Consider the following 18,298-nt stretch of genomic DNA (forward strand, 5'->3'; position numbering starts at 1 on the left):
TACGGAATTCCAATGGTAATACAGTAAAACACAAAACAACACTGATGCTCCAAGCACACAGCTGGAAAACCACCACAGATACACTCTCAGGATGAGAAAAAGGTACAAAAGCCCAGCAAAATGATGTGGTGTGACCACCACTATTAGAAATCACTCAAGAGACAAACAGGATGAAATGACGCCATATAAAACAACAAGGAGGAAGCACCACATGGGAAGCAAAATATGAGACAAGATTTACAGGACTCCGGTAAGGTCCCGTTTTGCTGTAAGAGCTCCTTCAGAGAGAAACTATTTCGTAAGTACAATCGCATCAGCTGAAAAACAACATAACCCCCCCCCGTAAAGTTACACATGTAAGCAAGTAATACAATAGGAATGCTTTGAACAAATATAACTTCACAGTTCTGCCAAACTAACTGCCAACTTACACAGCAAGTGAAGATAAAATGCACAGATATTCCTTTTACAGTGTCTCTCAAGCCAAAAACATCTTAGAGTTTTCCAGAGGAGCCAGCTGAGAAACAGATAAAACTTTCAGTACCATTGTTAAGATATCATATCAAAGTGATCAAATCATTCAGTGGTCCACAATGACCCTCAGCATTTTTCCAGTGGTCTGTGGGGTAAAAAAATTTGGGAACCACTACACCTACAACATTGCACAAGGTGGTGACCTGAAAATGGGCATTTTGCTTCTCCACTGTGGAATTCCTTTCTTTCTGCCATACATCATGATGTTGGGAGAAAAGCACCAACACAAGTTGTAAGTGACCTGAACCAGTGGGGGGTGACAGACAGAAAGGCAATCTATTCTTGTGATGCGTCCTTCCCTGGCTCTCCCTGTCAGGTTCCTACCTGCTCGTGGTTACTGCCTGTCTCTAGGCACCACCAGGGACTCCACCAGTCCGGACCGCTCTCTCTTATGATTTCTCTCCCCGCTCTAGCACAGATCTCAACAGATCCCCCTGCTAGGCAACCACCAGTAACGTCCCAATACTAGTATTCCCAGAGACTCTGAATACTGGTATTGTTATTCTCTTCACCGCTGCCACCATTTGTTACAGTTCCCCTTCAGCCTTGGTCATTACCTTACCCTCCCTTCTGGTCTGTGAAACCCCAGCCAAGGATCAGGCCTTTGGTAAACCAAATTAAGTATTTATTACAGATAACAAAGCTAACAAGATTAACAAGATTTCTTCTTAAGGCACATAAGCATATGGTTTTACTCAATACTAATCCGAACTCCACCTCCCTCCTTCTTCACTCTCTCCTGACAAACAACTCTCTCAAACCCCACCAAGCAATCCACTCTTTCTCTTCTTCCCCCCAGATTCCACAATTCACCACCTCACATTCACCCAGATTTATCTGTCATCCTTTCATTTATACTGTCAGCCATTTTAAACATTCAGCCAATCATCAAGCATTCTATTGCCCATTCACTCCCCCTCCTCTTTCACTACTTACCATGTATACTCTAAACAACCAGCACTTACCATATATACATTAATATAGGAACATCACAATTCTTCCCTCTGCTGATTCCTCCTCTAAAGTGTTTATTGTTTTTGCAGGCTTTGCTCCTCCCCTTCCTTCCTTCCTTCCTTCCTTCCTTCCTTCCTTCCTTCCTTCCTTCCTTCCTTTCTTCCTTCCTTTGTTCTCAGTTAGTAATGGCTCCCTGAGTGGAGGCCACATGGCTGCTTCAGCATGTATGACTTTACCTCTTTGCAGTAATAAACCTTAAGTTTCTTTATTCTTTCAACTTCCAGTCTTAACAGACCAGTTATTTCTGCATCTGCTCCTAACAGAAGCATCATCCATCAGTTGCTTCAGACATCCTTACATTTCTTTTTGCCCAGACTTTCCTTGATCTATGAGATCAGACATTATTTCTGAATTTCTGTTTTTACTTGTTCCTGTTTTTATAATACTGTTTTTATTTTGTATACTGCTTAGGTTTTTTTTAATTAAGTGGGTTACAACTGCTTTTAAATAAATTTAAATAAATTAAGATAAATTAAAATTCTTCTCATGACACTAGACCTCAAGGTTATCCTAATGAAACTGATTCAGGACAGACACAAGAGATTATTTCTTCATGCAGTGTGTTGACCCTGACACAAGACAGTTCTCCACCCCGCCACAGGATAAACCTTGGCTACAGATCATGGTGAAACAGGAGAAATCTTAACCACCATCTTGCGTTTGGATGACATGCTAAGCCCAATTTTGGCTTAACTGTGAGTGATGCTCCGCTGAGCTAAAAATAGAGCTGAATGAGAAAGTGTTATTTTTTGCTGTTTGTTATTATAATTAGGACCAAAATATTTCCTGATTTCTACAGAAGGTTTGTGCTAAGGCTCCTAAAAAGATATTAAACAATAAAAGCAAAAGAGGACAGCCCTGCTGAGTGCCTCTTCAACATCTGAAATTATTTGATGTTCTGCTGTTTGCTAGTATCTTTTGGCTGCAATCCAATTTATATTTACCTGGAAGTAAGTCCCATTGAACCCAGTGGAACTTACATCTCAGTAGACATGTATTGGACTGCAGCCTAAGCCTCTGGGTTGGTATATCCCGTTTTATCCAGTTAATTGTAGATTGAAACCAAAACCTAGAAAAGATATAAACGGATGAATTTAATTAATTTTTTAAAAAGAGCATAGCTATTGTGGCCAGTAACCACGGATAGCCTTATTTTACCTATAATGAAATATATTTAAGAAGGGAAAAATAAAACTTTAACCATTTTTGTGTTCTGCTATTTGTTAGTTGGATTTGTTTATTTATTTATGAGAGTTTTTATAAGCCACGCTTTCATAAATGTACATAAAGGCAGCTGACAACATACAAAAATATTACAAAATTAAAAGCCAATAAAAACATCATTAAAAACAATAATAAAAGCATCAACAAATATTGCATTGGTTGAAAGGGGGGGGAAAGGCCTGTCTAAAAATTTCAGTTTTCAAGAGGGATGGTTCCTGCTGAACCTCTATTGGTAGGGAGTTTCACAGGGCAGGGCCTGCCACACTAAAGGCTCAGTCCCTGGTGGAGTCCAACCAAACTTCAGAGGCTTAAGGAACCACCAAAAGTGCCCAGAAGATCTCAGTGATCAAGACAGAACACAGGGCGTTAGGTGGCCCTTAAGGTACTTTGGCTCAAGCTGTTTAGGGCTTTGTGAATTAACCTAAGCACCTTATTTATTATTTATTAATTAATTACATTTATATCCCACCCTTCCTCCTAGAAGGAGCCCAGGGCAGCAAACAAAAGCATTAAAACCACTCTAAAACAAATTTCTTTGTGGAGGTCACTGGGGTGCCCATACATAAAAGGCCCATATCTGAAAGTTGGGGCAGCTTAAGATAGGGCTCAACAGATTATCTCAATATATGGCCAGGCTCTTACAGGAGAAGCTGAGCTTTCTAAGACTGCACTTGGGAAGCAAGAACGCATATTAACAGGTGTAACCCGTGCTAGGGTTGCCAGGTGTCTGGTTTTCAGCCAGATACTCCAGCTCTTGGGGGTCCTCTCTGGGTGAGTCACCTTAATCTCTGGACTCTCAGCTTTATTTAAAAAAAAAGTTTCTAAGTGGTCTGGTTCACAAGATATACACCAAAAGGTCAGCCACCCCTCCAACTGTTAAGTCTGTTGAACAGATCTGTTAAATTAGCTTCAGGGGCGTCACTACCGGGGTGCAGAGGGTGTGGCCCGCACCTGGGTGTCACCATGAGGGGGGTGACACCCAGAGCCGCCCCACCCCGCCCATTGTCTGGCATCGTAGCCTCAAGTAGCCTCGGTGGCACGGAATGCGTTCTACCAACTTCGGTTGGTGGCCCAGCTACGTCCCTATCTGGACAGAGAAGATCTCACCTCAGTTGTTCATGCTCTGGTAACCTCTCAATTGGACTACTGCAAGGCTGCCTTTGAAGACGGTTCGGAAGCTACAGCTGGTGCAAAATGCGGCGGCCAGACTAATAACAAGGACCAGGCGGTCTGAACACATAACACCTGTTCTGGCCCGCTTGCACTGGTTACCTATACGCTTCCGGGCCAGATTCAAAGTGTTGGTTTTAACCTATAAAGCCTTATACGGTGCGGGACCACAATACCTTTCGGCACGCCTCTGCCGATATGAACCTGCCCGTACACTACGCTCAACATCGAAGGCCCTCCTCTGAGTTCCGACTCATAGAGAGGCTCGGAGGATGGTAACAAGAACTAGGGCCTTCTCAGTGGTGGCCCCCGAACTGTGGAATAGTCTTCCCGAAGAAGTGCGCTTGGCGCCGACATTGCTATCCTTTCAGCGCCAAGTCAAAACCTTCCTATTTTATCAGGCATTTTAGCTTTTCTTAAACATGTTTTAATTGGTTTTAGATTGTGGATTTGCATTTATATTTTTTGTATTGTTCTGTGTATTTATTTATTTTATTTTATTTTATTTTATTTTATTTCTATACCGCCCAAAGCCAAAAGGCTCTCTGGGCGGTGTACATAAGAGTAAAACAGCATAAAATACAAAAACATAGAAATAAATAGCAAACTCAACAGAACAAGTAATTAAATAGCATTAAAATACAATAAAATACAATAGCAGCAGTCCAGCAGGAAGGGTGGTGGTGGTGACCGCCAGGGGAAGCAGTACAGCAGCAACAGATGACAAGGGGCTCTCCCTCCCCGGCAGCGCAATGTTCCTCTTCCTGCAGGCAGAAGGTCTCCCAGGCCTCTCAGCCAGCCAGCCTATATATCCCTCCAAGGAGGGACAGGTGGAAAAGGTTAGCCACAGCTGGATGAGTACCTGGGGCCTGGTCCTGCAGGGCGTGGCAGCTGTTAATAGCAGCAGTCCAGCAGGAAGGGTGGTGGTGGTGACAGCCAGGGGAAGCAGCACAGCAGCAGCAGATGACAAGGGACTCTCCCTCCCTGGCAGCGCAATGTTCCTCTTCCTGCAGGCAGAAGGTCTGCCTGTGTGATTCTATTGTATTTATTGTAATGGTTGTACACCGCCCAGAGAGCTATGCTAGTGGGGTGGTATAAAAATTCAATAAATAAATAAATAAATAAAATAAATAAGGCTGCTCCAACTCCTCGGAGGCGGGCAAGCGGGTGGGCAAGACCGGGAGCACCGTCGGTGGGGCAAGGGAGGCGCACTGGCGTTCCCAGGCCTTCTCCGGCTGGGTGCCCCTCCGGCGTGCGCCCTCCCAGGGGCATGGACAGGGTGGGTGGGCTCGAGTGCACGCACACAACTCCAGTCACCTCGTCTATGCCCCTGGGAGGGCGCGCGCCAGAGGTCCGCACCCCTCCGCACTCCTGCTAGTGACGCCGCTGATTAGCTTGTAGCTCTAACCCCACCTTTTCAGGCTTGTAGCCAATAAGTGAAGTCAGGATTGTGATTTGTTGACTTCCAGGCAGTGCCTAGACCTCATTGCAACCCCAGAAAATGGTTGTTTTTTCCTGTTTATCTTAAAATCTCATAAATTGAGTAAGTATATAGCTTTCAGGGTTTTTTCTCTTGTGTGCAAGAATCAAACCCTGGGCTATTGAAGAGGGCAGTGTTTTGAAAACCTTCCGAGTGTGAAGCTTTAATCCAATACTCACTTTTCTGGGAGTAAAGCTGTAATACTAATCCCACGTACCTGGAGTAAACCCCATTGAATTCCATAGGACTTTTGAGTAGACATAGTTAGGCTTGTGCTGTAAATTAATGGGACTTTTGAGTGAACATGGCAAATAATTGTGGTTTTTTTGTTGTAAATCTTTCTTTCCTCTCCAATCCTATTTTTTAAAGCAATTAGGCAGGGTTTACTTAGGTATCACAGTTTTTATTATATAGCAAACTAATACTGATTTTTTAAAAATGTTCTGCAATGACCAACTGGTTTGACAATAAACTATTATATAGCGTGTCTGTATTTTTACATCTGCAGTGTGTGTGTATGTATGTAGTCTTTCCAACAACCCTGTGATGTAGGGGTTGGTGATTGGAAACCACGGCAGCTCACAATAAGAAATAAATCCCTTTAATACCCAATAACCATAAAACAAGTATTAACAGTTGCAAAACAGCTTAAAGTGGCATGATTCTGAATTTTGGGTTGGGTGAGTGACGTTTATTTATTTATTATTTGATTTATATCCCACCCTTCCTCCCAGTAGGAGCTCAGGGCAGCAAACAAAAGCACTAAAAACACTTTAAAACATCATAAAAACATTTTTCAAAGCTTTAAAAAACATCTTAAAAAAAAGAAAATGTTTAAAAACCTATTAAAAAGCCATTCCAACACAGATTTAGACTGGAATAAAATCTCAATTTAAAAGGCTTGTTGAAAGAACAAGTTCGTTATCACTTCAGGTTGCAGTTCTCTGCACACTTCCCTGTTTGAGTAAGCCCCATTGAATGCATTGGGATTTGCTTCTGAGTAAACAAACATAGGCTTGCACTATAAATATCTTTACAGGTTGTGTAAATGATAAACATATTTGACAGTCATGCTTATATAAATATTTCTTCATACTGAGTCCCAATAAGTATTTTATTTCACACTATGGTTGTAGAATATTTTTTCCTTTACATTTTAAGTGTGTCATTATTCGTTGGGTGGTCATGGTTCCCCTCTCTTGTTTTCACCCTGAGGGGCAGATAGGCTGAGAGATTATGAGTAACCCATGGTCATCCAGTACACTTTATAGCTCATTTCCATTTTGAAAAAATAATTAAAACGATTTAGATGCAGGCAAAGTTTATTACGTAGATCCACACAATACATTTAAAGCACATCCAACTCACACTTAAAGTGCATTACTTCCCTTAAAGAATCCTGGGAAGTGTAGTTTCTTCCTCACAGTTACAGTTCCCACCACCCTTAACAAACTACAGTTCATATGATTCTGTGGTGGGATTCATGTGCTTCAAATGGGTGTTGGATGTGCCTTAAATGAATGGTGTGGATTCAAGAGTGAATTGAAAAGAACAGTTTTAAAATATATATTTTTAAACAGAGGAAGGGTTGTAGCTCATTGGTAGGGTATATGCTTTGCATGCAAAGGTCCAAAATTCAATTTCTGAAAAAGACTATTGCCTGGAATCCTGGAGAGCCAATGCTAGTCCATGTCATCAATAATGTGCTAGATGGTATGAAATGGCCCGAGTCAGTATAAGGCAGATTCCTTTGATCCTAAACATATAAAGAAACCCAAGGGCCACAGTAACTCCAAAATTTATTTATGTATTTTATTTACAACATTTATATACTGCTTTATTGTAAAAAATCTCAAAGCGGTTTACAGAAGGAATTAAAACAATAAAAATATTGGCAAAAACAGTTAAAGACAGATATTTAAAAACATTCAAACAATAAAACCAACAATGAGTTAAAAACAGATTTAAAAACTTAATAGCTTCTACATGCCTGAATAGGCTTGCCTAAACAAAAATGATTTTAGCAGGTGCTGACAAGAGGTGTCTGTCTAATGTCAGTACTAGGCAAAGAGTTCCAAAGCATAACTGCTGCCACATTACAGGACTGATTTCTTATAAGAGCAGAACAAGTACTATGTGGCACCCATAACATGGAAAGCACACCTTGGACTTGGCCTGGTAGCAAATCAGCAACCAATGCACATTTGACATCACTAGGGCCCGCTCCTGAAATCTCAAGGTTTGGGATGCTTCTGACCTGGCAACCCTACTCGTGGCCCTCTAAATGTTGGTGGGCTCCAAACTCTCTTCAGCCCCAACTAGTACGTCCAATGATCGAGGATGCAGGGCTGTGGAGTCGGTACACCAAACCTTTGACTCCGACTCCTCTATTTTTCTACTGTCTTACTCCGACTCCACCCAAAATTGCTTCCAACTCCACAGCCCTGGAAAGGGCTGTAAATGTCTTTTTAAATTGGAAGCTCTCGTAGGAGCATTTTTATCGCTGCCTGAATATGCACTGATCTTGGCATCACAGCATTTGTCTTCATCTGGGTCCTGGGTCATACACTGACACACAAAATGTTTTCCATCTTGAGTTATAGTGAAATGCTCAACTACAGCTGACTTCATGGGAAGCTTCTTTGACATTTTATTTATTTATTTTATTTATTTTATTTAATTTATATACCGCCCTAAGCCCGAAGGCTTTTTTTATATTTTAAAAAAATTGTCAATCAAAATTTATTTTGAAGCCGGAGTCGGTACATTTCTACCGACTCTGACTCCACCCAAAATTACACCTGACTCCAACTCCACGACTCCGACTCCACAGCCCTGCAAGGATGATGGGAGCTGTAGTCCAACAACAGCTGGAGAGTCATAAGTTCCCCACCCCTGTTGGGTAATTTTATGGACCAGTTGGCACACACGAAAGCGTGGTGTGGTAGTTAGACTCCACGGTGTCAGACTAGGATTGAGGAAACCCAGGTTCAGATCCCCCCTCTGCCATGAAGCTCATTGGCAACCAAAGGCCACTCACCGTGCCTCAGGTAGCCTACCTCACAGAGTTGTTACGAGAATAAAATGAACCAGGTATGCCACATACGCTACTTGAAGAAGAGGTGGAATATAAATAAATAAAATTTCAGGTCCAGCACATGATGAACATGTGCACGGAGAAAAGGCCATCACAGATATAATGCTAGAGACGATAATTGCATATTGCCTAACATCACCTCAGCTGCAATGGCTTTTTAATGAAGTCTGTCAGATGTCAGTTATAAAGTGTACAGAAGGGAATTAGATTATATATGTGGATATGGGAATGAGGCCTAACTGTGTGGAGTTCTTTACACTCATATGTACTTTCAGTTATTGGAAAATGTGTATGATGAAGTTAATATTTCAAATTATCTGTCTGGTCAAGCAACTAGCCTTAATGTAAAGTTTTACCAGCAATTTCAAGCACATGGGGAACAGCAGAAAGCCTTGGTTTGGGGGGGGGGGTTATTTGTTTATTTTATGAAAGTATTTATGTACCACCAATTCATACAAGATAACTCACACTGAGGTAATAGGCTTCACCGCTTCAAACTACATGTGGGAAGAAAGGTGACCCTCCTGCGATTACCCATAACAACAACCAAATCTGTTCTGAAGGTTAAGGATTCCAAACCTACTTCTTCCTGATGGGCTAGCTTTTTATGTGCAGGGAGTGGAGGAGGACAATTAGGTCAACAATGGTGAGCCTGTAGCCCACCAGATATTGCTGGACTCCCACCTCCCATCATCCCCAACCATTAGACATCCACACAAGCTTTAAGAAAACCGTGTGTTCATCTCAAAGCCCTACCTGCGACCACATGAAAATGTCTCCACCTCTCTAGGTGTTAGTAATAGGAATTCTGTGGCCCTCCAGATGTTCCCGGACACCAAATCCCATAATCCTTAACCACTTGCTGTGATGACTGGGGCTGACGGGAGTCAGGAGTCCCACAGCAGCTAAAGAATAGCAAATGGGCAAAATTGGATTGGTATCTAGCTAATGCGTTGCGGATTGAAACCATTCTCTAATTGCTGCCAGAATAATGATTTGTCACAACTGGAAGAAAAATGAGCACACCCTTTCTGGAAGAATGGATTTTTAAGATAAGGGATGTTGTTTGCATGGGTAACGAATATGGCGAAGGTAAACAATCTGATCATATTTTTGTGGAGAAATTTCACCAATTATTTATTGGCGTGACAAGGTACCAGATAATGGAGACCAATATTCATTACCAGGAACATTACGGGGTTTGCCCTGTCAGATTATGTAACAGATGTTCAGTGTTTACTTTTACACCTGGTTATGTACACATGTATATCAGATTCATTGTAATCAGCATATTTACTTACAATAAAAGAAATAATAAATAATGAATTTAACTATTTAAAAATGAACATAGCCATTGATAGCCTTATCGTCTTTATAATGAAATTTATTGAACAAGAAAAAAGGAAAAATAAAACAATCTTTACACATAGAACACTAGCATGTCAGGAAAAACACTAGGCTAGAACTGTCCTCCCTGACATGCTCGTTTTCCATCGGCAGGGAATTTCTATGATGACCATTTAATCACGCACACCCAATTTGCAGCCTGAAGTAGAAGCATCCCAGATACAGGCATAATTCCTTATCTGTGAGTGAGGGAAGATTTAGGCTGCAATCCAAAACATGGCTACTCAGAAATAAGATCCACTGGGTTCAATGGGATTTAATCCCAGGTAAGTGTATATTAGATTGCAGCCTTAAGCACCATTATCTTCAATGGGTTTTGCTTTTTGGCGGTTTCCGCTTTTTGGCGGCAGTCCGGAACGAAATCTGCCGTATAAGCGGGGGGCCTGCCTGTAGGAGTCTCCTCTCAGCCCCCTTCACAAACTACACTTTCCAGGACTCTTTGGGGGAAGCCATGACTGTCTCAAGCGAAATCAAAATCTGGTGTGGGTGCAGCCCCCTGATTAGGCAAGCCCAGCAGCTGTGAGTCTGACTTTTAGAACACTGACAGTTGGTTCTTACTGAGCATGCCCAACACTATCATTGAGTTCAAGCCAAAATTTCTTAAATTAATTAAAAATCAGCCAATCATTTTTTTAACTTTTAAACTGACGCAGATGAAGGTCAGAGTATAAGGCAAGGTCAGTAATAGGATTACAGGTACTCTGTGAACATGGCTGATTTTAATGAATTTCAACAGATTATGAGAACTCTGATAGAAAAAAGTCCGTAAGGGCTCTGGGGTTTTTCTCTCTTTTTAGGCTTTGAACTCTTGATTCTCTCTCACTGTTTTGTGTATCACCATGAAAATTTAGAGGGTTGTTAAGCAAGCGTTTCTGAGCTCAGGGCTGTAAGTTTTGTAAGGTTTTGTTTTGAAATGAGCTTATGGGAAGCATCAGAATGGCATGGGGCTATTTTCAATTTAACATTGCGGGATGTGCAAAATCCATGCTGGCTATAATATACAGCCACTCTCGTGGCTGTATAATACTTGTCTTTGTACAGTTTTGCACAACACTTGTGTAGTATAACAATAGTATTATGAGTTATGTTTTTATATTTTGTTTTTCAAGAGGTGCGCGTTCAGACAGTCCACATCTGCAGTCTTAAGAGGTAGAATCTCAACACAGAGTTATTTATTATTTATTTAGTTCATTACTATCCCACCCTTTCTCTGTGAAGCTCAAGGGTCCCTCTTTCCCTCTCCTCTCCTTGGGGTTTATCCTCACAATGACCCTATGAAGAAGATTAGGTTGATATTTATTGATTATAGCATTTTGATCCTGCTCTTCAACCAAAAAAAAAGGCCCCCAGAGAGACTTACAAAGCAATAAGACAGTTTGTGCCTGCAGGCTTACAGGCTAAAAGCCACAACACAAAAGGAAGATGGACTGTCAGGGAGGAGGGAAAGCACAAACTCCAGTCTGATTATATCTTAGTGACAGAATTCTTGTAATGACCAGCTGGATCAGAAAGATTTCGGGGAGAGAAGGGGCCAAAAGTGTAGCCGTTGGTCCAATATAACTCAAGGAGTTCTGTGGCTGAGCAAGAATTTGAACCCAGGGCTGATTGTACCCTGCAATGGAAGAATTTTTGCAACCCCTCAAAGCATGCTGGGGTGCATCTCTTAAGGCGCATGCAGCCTAATAGTTTCAACACTGCATCATTCATACACACACAGTGCAATCCCATGCATATCTACTCAGAAGCAAGCGCCATTGAATTCAGTGGGAGTTCGTAGGTAAGTGACTACAGGATTTCAGCCCCCTCACACACACACTCTCTCTCTCTCTCTCTCTCTCTCTCTCTCTCTCTCTCTCTCTCTCTCTCACTCACACACACACACACACACACACGTACGTACATGTGGGAATTGAAACAAAACCTTGTAGGTTGCTCCTGTTTGGGCTCACCCCTTCCCAGATTACTCCATTCCATTAACCCTCTCCACAATTTTCCACCTTCCCTCATAGACATTCAGCATTTTGTGCACTATTTTGTGGGTGAGGCCCCCACTTTTTTGTTGCTGCAAACCTGTATCAACCATCTTGGGGCCTATGATCAGCAGGGGAAGCCCTGATGATGGTGTCTCTCCTCGGTGGGGACCCTGTCGGTGCTGACTCCTGACTGGACCTTCTTGGTGGTGGTTCCCCGTTTGTGGAATGCCCTCCTTGGGGAGATGTGTTTGTTTCCCTCATTCCTCATCAGGAGGAACTGAAAATATTCCTGAAAGAGACTGTTTCTGGCAACCTTGAAACTATTAGCTGTAAGTATATGTGATTTCGTTTAAATGTTTTTAGATGTTCTAAATTGTTTTTAAATGTTTTAAATATTTTTTATTTTATTTTTAATTGTATTGTTTTAACGTGTTGGTGTTTGCTGCCCTAAGCTCTTTTGGGAGGAAGGGCAGGATGATGATTATTATGATAATAGTAATACTTGCTGCTGTTGTTGTTACTGCTACTACTGTAATAATAATTCACACTTAGCATGCTTAGCAAATTACAGTTCCCAAGATTCTTTGGGGGAAGATGCATGGCTGTTCAAGTGGTATAAGAGTACTTTAAATGTGTTGTGTGGATATGATAGATATCACTGTCCGTGTATAGGCCTTACAATATTGAAAGGAGTGCTCATAGAATAGTAGAGTTGGAAGGGGCCTATAAGGCCATCAAGTCCAACCCCCTGCTCAATGCAGGTATCCAAATTAAAGCATTCCCGACAGATGGCTGTCCAGCTGCCTCCTGAATGCCTCCAGTGTCGGAGAGCCCACTACCACTCTAGGTCATTGGTTCCATTGTCATACTGCTGTAACAGTTAGGAAGTTTTTCCTGATGTTCAGTCGAAATCTGGCTTCCTGCAACTTGAGCCCATTATTCCGTGTCCTGCACTCTGGGATGTTTGAGAAGAGATCCTGGCCCTCCTCTGTGTGACAACCTTTCAAGTAGTTGAAGAGTACTATCATATATCCCCTCAGTCTTCTCTTCCCAATGCTAAACATGCCCAGTTCTTTCAGTGTCTCCTTCACAGGGCTTTGTTTCCAGTTGATCTTAAGATGGTTGATCTTAAATGGGACATGAAGGCCATTGGGAGGAGATGGTCTCTTCAGTAGGTCAAATAACAATGCAACAGCTGACTTGCTGAAATAGACACAGGGCCTATCTACTCCACCATCCTTTTTGTTTCTTCCAGTGTCTGACATTCAGAGGTATACTGCCCCAACCATGGATGTTCCATTGTTATCATATGGTAATTGGCCACTGATATGATACATGCTGAAAATTTAACCAATCCTTTATAAAAACTACTTTTCTGGGTGAGACCAAAGGTCCAATTTAACACCACCTGTGTACATACCATACATTTAAAACACACGGCTCCCATCTCCCAAAGAATCCTGAGAACTGTAGTTTGTTAAGGATGTAAACTACAGTTCCTAGGATTCTTGGGGGGGGGGATGTGCCCACAAACAGCACATGAAGGCAAAAGTGCTTCTCCTGCTGTTGCATTCAGGCAGAAACTGGTCCAAAATGTTTATAGCCAGCCCAACAAGTGTCTTGCCCATGGAGGTGACTGTGGAGCAAACATAAAAAGATTTGAGGGCTACACTGGGAGAGCTGCATTCAAACTGCATTTTCCCATAGGTTTGTGTTGCCTTGGGCGGGATTGGTCTCTTTTAGCCTCAGTTTTACCATTCTGTGAAATGGGGAAAACCATAGTTCCTGCCTCTCAGAGTTCTGGGGTTTTTTTTTTTGAGGGAAATGCGATAAAGGCAGCAGAAGACTTCAAAATAAATTAATAAAGGACAAGTGGGGCCTGCTGAAATTCGTGTGCGGGAGGTGTCGTTTTGGTTGCTTTTCGGCACCTGCAGAAGATCTTCTGATAGCAGGAGCAATGATTGCTGCCAGCAATGGCAGCTGGCCCATCAGAGAGAGTGGGGCACTGTTCCACCAACACTGGCAGCTGCTTTATGCTGAGTTAGACATCTAGCAGTATTGTCTACACTGACTGGCAGTGGCTGAACAGGATTTCAGACTGGGAGGTGTCTCCCAGCCCTGCCTAGAGATGCCAGGGACTTAACCTGGGGCCTTCTGCATGCTCACTCTACCAGTGAGCTACGGCCCTTCCAACCTCAGTCTGCCCTCCTCTAGCTCACACATGCTTTACAGTCAGCGCAGGAGGCGGCCCTGGCTGTCAGCTTCCTCCTCAGTCTGTGTTGCCCCTTGTAGAACTCAGCCAGGCAGAGGATAGAGATAAACCTAGAACTAGTAGTCTCTGCCTGTCATTGGCTCTGGCTCCACCTACTACCTTCTGCCCACCAATCCCAAATGAGCACCAGCCACCACTGTTTACTAATATGTACAAAAGGGACCTGCAACAAAATGTTGCAGCATGGCAGGCTGCTGCTCAGGATTCCAGTCACTCTTCCATTACCATTTTCTATCCCCCTCTCTGAGAAGAGGGGTTGTTTAAATCACTCTAGGAATTGTAGCTCTGTGAGAATAGGGGTCTCTCCTAACAACTCTCAGCACCCTTAACAAACTACAATTCCCAGGATCCTTTGGAGGGAAGCCATGCCTGTTGAAAGTGTCATGCTACTGGTTTTATATGTATCATGCAGATGAGGCTGGTGTTTGTGGGGAGGAGATGAGAGAAACGCTGGCTTGATATGAAAGTCATAATGTCTGCGTTGATCAAAAATTCATTGTTATTGTATAGTTTTAGAAGGGGGCAACACTTGCTGTAACCTGCCCTGGGACCTTATGATGAAGGGCAGGTAAGAAATCATCATCATCAGTTGGGGATGTTCTACCTCTGGGTTTCCTGCATTGGGCAATCGTTTGGCCTGTCAATGGCCTACAGAATCCCTCCAAGTCATATGGTTCTACACTTCTGAACATCTCACCCAAATTCCTCTCTAGACTTTGGCGTTCCAAATTGCCTGCACTCGTTTCCGAAGGGGAGCCATTGCATAATTGCAAATCTTCAATTTTTCTGTTTCCAGATCTCATTTGAGCCTGCTTAGCAAGAGGTACTAGTACACAGAAGGTGTTAACACCCCCTTCCAAAATCTGGTACAGAGTACTGGAGAGGCCTTTGGGCCAGTCACTGACTCTCAACCTGAGGAAGGCAATGGTAAACCCCCTCTGAATGCCACTTACCATGGAAACCCTATTCAGAGTTGCCATAAGTCGGAATCGACTTGAAGGCAGTCCATTTTCATTTTTTAATCCCTTCAGATTCTCTGTGCGACAGATGCGCCCTGAAACCCATCAAAACGGCTTTTTCTGCAGTGACTTTTAAATATTTACAACTGTGTCAAGATCCTTGGAGTGGTAGCCAATGCTCCTCAGAGGAGAGTAGCCATGAAGAACTGTGGTCCATTAATTTCAGTGGCTCTACTCTGAGTAAAAAGTAGTTGAATACAATCCTGTGTGTGCCTGTGCGGCATTTCAATACTGCACAGGGCCCACATAAAACACTGTAAACATGGGAAGGTGCTTTATATTGAGTCAGACCTATGGATTCATCTAGCTCAGGGCTCTTCTTGGCTGCTGGGCCAAGTTCCAGGTGCTGGTTTCGATGTACAAAGCCCTGTACAGCTTGGGACCAGGATACCTGAAAGATCATCTTACCTCTTATATATCCAGTCGATCACTGCACACTGTAGGTGAGGGCCTCCTGCAGGTACCATCTTATCAGGAGGTCTGTTCCACACAACATGGGAAGCCAACCTTTAGTGTTGCAACACTGACACTTTGGAATTTTCTCCCCTTAAATATTAGATAGGCACTATCTCTGTTATCTTTTCAGCGCCTACGGAAGTCCTTCCTCTTTCAACAAGCCTTTTAAGTAGAGACCTTATCCCAGTCTGCATCTGTGCTGGGGTTGCTTTTTAAGATGATTTTCCAAGCTGTTTTTTTAAAAGAGGTTTCTAAAAATGTTTTGTTTTTGAAATGCTTCCAAGGGTTTTTTGAGATGTTTTAAGTCGTTTTGTCCTTTGTTTGGTGCCCTGGGCTCCTTCTGGGAGGAAGGGCGGGACAGAAGTTTAACAAAATAAATAAATAAATAGGACAGGGCTGATGGGAGTTGGGAGTCCAACATCCAGAGGGCCACAGGTTCCCAATCCGTTCTTAACACTCACTTCAATATTCCTTTTGCACAGGAAGGGGCTTAGCATCAGGTTGGCGAAGGCTGTGAAATTCCATGGCGGCTGCCCTTCACCCATCTCCCAGAATGTAAGCCATCGAGTGATTGGCCAGGGAGAGAGGGTTTTATATCCACAGGGACACTCCATCAAGGACGGTCCTCTCCAAACCCTTATTTTAATTCTATTGATGATTGCATTTACATCCCGCCTTTCCTACAAGGCAGCGTATGTAGTTCTCCCCCTCCCCATTTTATCCTCACAACAACCCTGTGAGGTAGGTTAGGCTGAGAGAGGCAGTGACTGACCCAAGCTCACCCAGCGAGCTTCATGGTCAAGCTGGGATTTGAATTGTGCTCTCCTAGGTCATAGTCCAACACTCGAACTGCTGAATCACACTGGAGACACAGGTGGAATGGATAATCTAGTGGCATCTGGTGCCCATTGGACTGGTGGGGTAGAAGGGAGGGAGCCCAGCATTTGCAATGGCAAGCAGAGCCAACTCATTTTACCTCACCCCACCCCACCCTCTCCTTTCCTGCAGAGTTCTACAAGGGGGAACACTGAGACTGAAGAGAGGAAATGGATAGCGAAGGCCACCCCCTGGACTGGTTTGAAGTAAGGCAGCAGGCAGGTGAGGTCTGGCTGAGGGCAGACTGAGGTTGGTGGGTCCAAATGGACCAGCCTCCAAGGCTGGGTACGACAGCAGTCCTGATGCTGTGGTGGAACCAAGGCCACAAAAGGGACCTCCAAGTGTGTGGAACCTTTGGCCCTCCACATGTTGATGAACTACAACTCCCTACATCCATGGCCCTTGGCTGTGCTTGCTGAGGCCAATGGGAGTCGTAGTTCAGCAACACTGGAACAGGTCCAGAGAAGGGCAACAAGGATGATCAAGGGAAACCCTGTGAGGAGAGACTGAAAGAACTAGGCCTGTTTAGCCTCGAAAAGACTGAGGGGAGCTAGTATGATAGCATTCTTCAAGTACTTGAAAGAATGCCACACAAAGGAGGGCCAGGATCTCTTCTCGATCATCCCAAAGATCGTCCCGATGACCTCGGGAGGTGGTAGGCTCTCCAACACTGGAGGTGTTCAAGAGACAGCTAGACAGCCACCTGTCAGGGATGCTTTAAACTGGATTCCTGCATTGAGCAGGGGGTTGGGCTCGATGGCCTTTTAGGCCCCTTCCAACTCTATTCTAAAATTCTACAAACATCTGGAGAGCCAAAGGTTCCCCACACCTGGAGATCTCTCTGCTATGCAGGTAATCCGGTGAACTAGGCCCCAGCACTGACTTTAGGATCCACAGCATTGGTTCTCCTCCAACAGGGAAGTGGTCCTCCCTTCCCTCCCAGCAAGCCTGGCCAGAGGACATGGATGTTGGGAGCTAGAGCCCAACAACATTTGGAGGGCCACTGCAGGTTCCCTATCCCTGCTTTATGCTGTTGCATATGTGCACTTATGCATATCAGCATCTTGGCATGGTTCTATCCAAAACGAGCAGTGGAGGAAGACGCGGAAAAGAAGCACAGATGCAATCCCATGACACCTTCTTGTGGTTGTGGAATTCTCCCTTAAACTTGGTTTTCAAAACACAACCTAAACTTTTAGGAACATGCCTGCCTTGTACTATGGAGTCTGTCTAGCACTCCAGATGTTGCTGAACTACTCCTATCATCGTTGGCCATTGGCCATGCTTCCTGGGGCTGATGGAAGTTGTGGTTCAGCAACATCTGGAGAGCCAAAGGTTCCCCACACCTGCTGTAGGCAGAAGCAGCTCACCCACCTCCCTGCAAACCTCATTCTGGCTTGCTCTCAAGCAGTTTGAATCATGGGCAGTGGAAGCTGAACAGGCCAAGAGGAAATGAAAAGTCTTTGGAAAACGAGATCTTTTACCATACTGACGGGATTTGAATTTGTTTTCATATGCGGACATCCACCTAGTGTTTTACTGTAAATAAGGGGGAGATATTGTTTATTACAGATTTCCCAACTTGATTTTAAAATGCAGAAAGTTAAAAGAGGGCCTTTAACAAAAAGTGGTAGGTTTAGTTTATTGCACGATAACATGCCCCCTTTACTTCAATGGGAAAGGCTGCCTATTAGGGATGTTGTAGTAGTTGCACAAAGCTCCGGTGAAAGGGAAGCCAATTCATAGTCCTGTTTTGAGGGACACAGAGGTTGAGAG

This window comes from Rhineura floridana, chromosome 3, assembly GCF_030035675.1.
Source record: "Rhineura floridana isolate rRhiFlo1 chromosome 3, rRhiFlo1.hap2, whole genome shotgun sequence".
NCBI lineage: Eukaryota > Metazoa > Chordata > Lepidosauria > Squamata > Rhineuridae > Rhineura > Rhineura floridana.